This window comes from Sceloporus occidentalis, unplaced genomic scaffold (assembly GCF_023333645.1).
Source record: "Sceloporus occidentalis isolate IW3139 unplaced genomic scaffold, rSceOcc1.0.p SCAF_192, whole genome shotgun sequence".
Taxonomy (NCBI): domain Eukaryota; kingdom Metazoa; phylum Chordata; class Lepidosauria; order Squamata; family Phrynosomatidae; genus Sceloporus; species Sceloporus occidentalis.
Window position 1 is genome coordinate 1,249,740 of NW_028317172.1, and position 6,000 is coordinate 1,255,739.

Here is a 6,000-nt window from a genome sequence, read left to right on the forward strand (position 1 = left end):
TTTTTAAATCTTTTTTTGTCAGCTTCTTAGACATTACTTTAGGCCATTAAACATACAGTGAAGGAAAAAGTCATTTGATTTCCTGCTGATTTTGTACGTTTGCCCACTAACAAAGACATGATCAGTCTATAATTTTATATATAGACAGTATATTTGAACACTGAGAGACAGAATAACAACAACAACAAAAATCAGAATAACGCATTTCAAATAAATTATAAATTGATTTGCATTTTACTCAGTGAAATTAGTATTTTATCCCTTATCAATCAGCAGGATGTCTGGCTCCCAGGTGTCTCTTAAAGGGAGAGCTCCTAATCTCAGCTTGTTACCTGTATAAAATACACCTGTCCACAGAATCAATCAATCAGATTCCAAGCTCTCCACCATGGCCAAGACCAAAGAGCTGTCCACTCTTTTATGTCTCTCACTGTTCGAATAAACCTACCATTAAAATTATAGACTGATTATGTCTTTGTCAGTGGGAAACCAGCCAGTCAAATATTTTTTCCTTCACTGTAGTTGTGTGTATTCATGTGAGAATGGTGGTCATTATGTTCACCATAACTACAAACAATGACTTGCCTAATCTTGACTTTTTTTGTTGAAGTCCAGTTGAGTTGTCAATCATTTTAACATTTTCATCTATTATTGAACAAGACATTTGTATTTTATGAATTAGAAATTGAATGATGGCATTTGCAGAAAAAAAATTAGTCTATGGAAAAACAAGACTTTTACACCGCAGTTTACTGGAATGGCCTTTGAGAAAATAAAAGAAGATTTAACACACAAAATATTCTGGCTGTGTACAGCTTCTAAGTTTGATTGTATTCTGTAATTCTGCATGGATGACAAAAGTATACTGTGACCATATGGCTCCTTTATCTGAAGACATGTATAAAATGTATACAGGGCAGCAATTACTTTAATACAACCATTATCTTCACATTACCATGTCTTCCCTTTACCTGTTCTTATATAATTATATATATAAAAGTTATCATTTTCAGTGGGTGAAACTGCAAAAACACATGCAGGCAAGTGTAAATTATATTTTTTTCTGTGTAGATAAATAGGTTTGTTTATTTGTCATTGATTTTCTGATGTATCCGCACTGAACCATGCATCTAATTATCATCTTGACACCGTGGTGAGTACTGTAAATTGTTTTGAAAATGTTTCCACATGACTAGCAGATCTACGTTAGATATTAATGGTCACTTATTAAAGATTTTACCAGTAGGCCTTTACATAAATTATCTTTACATTTTGGTTCATGTTTTTCTCACCTCTCTACTTTTTATTCACTGGCTTTATTTCCTTTTTTTCCTATTTTCAGTTTTTTATACTCTTTATGTATCAAAATATTTTTTCTTTATTCTGTCTCCTTCACCACCACCATGAAATGGACCTTGAGATGTTGCCCTGGGGCAAAATGCATTGAAGGCTTTTGATGCACAAAAAGTCCAATTTATTGTTTGTACAGTGTTTACTATAATATATGTTGCATCATGCATCAAGTATGCATAAATGTACAGTATATATTTATGTCACCTTGAAGTTCCTTTTCTAAGAAAAAAATGTAAGTCATATTATTTATCAGAACCGTGTAATCCCTATTTACCTATTTAACCATGAATATTTTACATTTAGAACTAAATTCCAACCAATCTTTAATATTTATCATTTTAATTCATCCTTACAGAAGAATGGAGGATTTTAATGAACTGCACATATAGTAAATTGTTTTACTTTAATTAAATTACTTAATTACATAGCATAAAGTGTGTTTAGGTTTTAGGATAATTGTAAAGATAATAGTCTTTAGAATCTGATAGATATATATATATATATATATATACACACACACACACACATTTATAGCACATAGTCTTGTCCAAAAATTTGTAATCTTTTACATGTTGAGAGGTTCTAGGAATGGTTTTCTAGAATGCCATGAAATTTGTCTTGAACAGTGATGCCTGTATGTATTCAGTATGTGTATGCAGAATACTTGTAAGATATTATCAATCTTGTCTTTTAGAAAGACCTCCTAGTGTTGAAGGATGACTATGGCATTTCTGTAATTTTCAACAACACCCCACTGAAATAAAAATGACTCCACTCGGTAGGTGACTGGCAAGCAATCTTATGTGAAAATAACTTTCCCTTGGATGTTTAAGTCATCTTTTCATGTGTACTGACAATTTATGCATAAAAATACTGATACCATAAAGATTTCTACATCAATGGCAGCATGAAGTATAATTATGAGGATTTGTAAAGTAAAATGTACGCTCTACTCACTAGCCAGCCATCTTCCCAGAGGCAAACACTTAAATATGATATACTAATTAGGACAAGACATTTTGATCAGTGTTGACATCTTTCCATTCTGGGAATTTATATGCATCTGTGAATGTGAGATTCCTTCAAGCAAAGTAATTACCACAGAGTCAGCTAGCTTCAGTACTCATCTCCTTTTGCATCCGGTAGCAGAAAAAAAGTCAGCTCTGACTATAAAATATAGAGGAGAGAATAAAGGGGAGAATAAGGATGAAAGAGAAATCTCCAGCAAAATGGTAAAAGTGGGAGAGGCAGTAGGAATATTAGATTAGTTGCTATGGTAACTTTACCATGTTTTAATGCCTAGCCATGGAATTCCTCCTTGTATAAAACACCTCTAATGCTCAATCCCAAATCATCAAGTCAAGGATTTATTTGCACTGTCCTGGGCACATTGGGGATGATATGCCTGTTGATTAGATTCTTAGATCTCCTCTGACTAGTCTAAAATACCGTGATTTTGATTGCTTTAGTATCATACACCTCAATTGCAGCTCTACAACAAGCCCGGTAGGCAGGAGATCCCACTCCTCCTCAAACCCACCATGATTCTAAGCATGTTCCCCAGAAAAGGGGACATGGTTTGGACATGTGAAATGCTGGGGTAGGCCAATGTATTCAAAATGAGTCTGCTTCCTAAGTCACATTCTCACTATTAGTACTGTAAACCTACATGTTTTTGAGTGTTTTTCAGGCATACATATAATAATAATAGCAATATAAAGATTGTGGTAATTTGATTTATCTTAATATTAGCCATATAATACAGTGATTATAACAATGATGATCAGTAATCCTGAACCCAACGTTGGTGCTATAAAGTGAGTATGGAGTGGACATGTAGGTGGGATGTGTGCTTTAAATATTATTAAAGGTGCCATGGTTTTGTATGGGGTTTGGATACTGCTCATGATGGCTGCATGTTAGAGCAGCTTTGTTTGTAATCAGACCCTAAAGAGGCTAAACTCAACTTCCCGTCATAAAAAACACTGTGTACTTAAACGTATTGGAACTGCTTCTACAATTATCAGAGATGTCCTTGAAAAACAACAAGCACCTCTACAAATCTGTCTGCTTCTTTACCGGCGCTCGATGAATGCCAACAAATCATTGACCATATTTTGATAGCAAATAGAAAGAAGCAACAACTATTCTATTATCACTAGATGTCAAAAAGGCAATTGATCTCCCTTAAAAAATATGGCTTTCCCCCATATTTTGTTAAAGCAATTTCGCCCCATCAGTCCCCATCAGCAAGGGGTCTACTATTCAAAATTCCATTTAGATTTTTTTGACATCGTCAAGGGAACCCATCAGTGCCCCTTGTTGTCCCTCATTTATTAAAATAACAAATCACCAGCAAAGTATACATATAAATGACAAAATTAATTTTATTTAATTTTTGGCTGATTATGTCATCCTCTCTCTGTCTGACACTACACAATTGTTAACTCCCATGTGCATCTTTTAGAGGAGTACGGTGAAATCTCTTAATATAAAAACAATGCTAGCAAATCCCAAGCTCCAGCAATTAATATTCCTTAACAAACAAAACATACTAGGAGTAAGTTACCAAACTTACCAAAACATACCCCTCTTTACCCAAACCGAAATTTCAGATCTCGTGGTTGGGTCGCATTGTAGCAGCAAAAGTGTTAGTGCTGCCCAAGCTAATGTATCTCTACCACTACCAATCCATTAACCTACTTCTGATCTACTCCATTACTAAACTGTCTTCTATTCGCTCATTTGGCAACTAATCATCTAACGACATCAGACTTGGCTGCCCAAGGCATAGCGAATATAGGACAACTTATGGAAGGTAGCACCATACTATCTTTTTCTACTCTGTAAGAATGCAGCCTTATAGATGCAGACCTATACTTTTATATTAGAATTAAAAATATACTAGGAAAGATGATACTGAACCTCTACACACTACATGCAACTTAAGCAGATACCTACACTGTAAAAGCTATATACACATGCTATAAAACTATTATCACCAATGACAAGATGAGCAAATTTCCAGTGGGAGAAGAAATACAGAATTAGCTGTCGTGGATTGGAACACTTTAAATGTTGAAGTGATGAAAACCATGTTCTACGAACATAACAAAGTTCGAGAGCCTTCCTGCATTTGGAATCAGCCTCCCTCAAACTTGACAACCTGCTAACAAACTTGATTCGCTCCACAGATTCCAATCTCACACCTCTTATCTTTTTGCTTCGTTCCCCTCTCTGACGACATTATTGAGGAATTGGTGCGCTGTTTCTCTGAAATGCTCTGAGATCGAGAAAAAGACATGCAAGGAATTTGCAACAATTATAGAGTCATATATCAGCTTGGTTCCAAAAATGCTTTAAAGGATACACATTCACTTAACCCAAAAGAGCATTTAGTGTTCTGTGTCCTAATCCAAAATGTTTCTCTATGTAAAATCAAATGTGTTCTGTCACCCCGTCACAACAAGGAGACATGGTCTATCGCCATGAACCTCAACATTGTTAATTGATGTCCAAATTCTAGCAAATGCTTGGCAATTGGTTTGTCCATTTCCCCCCTTATCCTGTGCCCTTAAAGTGAGGTCAGTTGTACCAATATAATCCACACCACACCGGCAAGAAATTTTGGAGCTCAAATGATCTTTTTGGCGCATTATCCAATGGAGGATTTTATTCCGCATCACTGTATAACTATTTCCTTGTATCATGTGATAAATTGTCAAGGAAGATAGAATTTTCCTGAATCTACCAGGGATAGAAGGTCTTTAAGGTTATGTCCTCTTTTGAAACAAATTATGGGTGGATTAGAGAAACAAGATGATAGTGTTTTATCATTAGCTAATATCATCCAATTTGATTGTATATTATTTCTGATGTACTTACAAAGCAGTAGTATCTGGTATAATACAATCAGGCATCTTACAACATTTAAAAGTGATGCAGGAATACACTGGAAACAGCATGTGATGTCAAATACACCATCTAAACTATGGGTATATGATATAATGGCACACAAAAAAATCCTCTTGTTTCCATTTTCCTTCATGGTGGATGTGGTAACAGTCAGCTCCGAGCGGTGAGCTATTCTCAGATGTGGAGGCTTAACAGTGGGTGAGATCAAAAGTGTGTGTAAGGGGATTGTTATATTTATAGGGAGAGAGAGATAAAAGGGGGTTGTTGTTCTGTGGGGTTTGGCTGTGTGTGTATATGGGATAAATGTGTTTTGCTGTGTTACCTTATAATAAATACATTTTAATGTAGAAAAACTCTTGTGAACTAACTTTCATCTTTAAATCTGCTAGTTTTCTTGCCTGTCACAATAAACTAAATGGGTAACCTTGTGAGAGAACACATTGTTGCATTTGTAATGTGATGTAATTAAACAATAATGTTTTGTTGTGAATTATTGCACATGTAAATTTTAAAATAGTCAATGATGTGAAAGGGTAAAAAATGTATTGTACAGTGCTATATTGGCTGTTAATTGTCTAAAACCACTATGCCCCATTATATGTGCATTTGTTTTTTTTACTTCACATGATCAGAGGGGTAATATCAACCACACTGATGAGGCCACTGAAGGCTAAAATGTATTTCATGCAGGGAAATTTGCCTTGCATTTTGAGTCTAGACTAATATGTTATG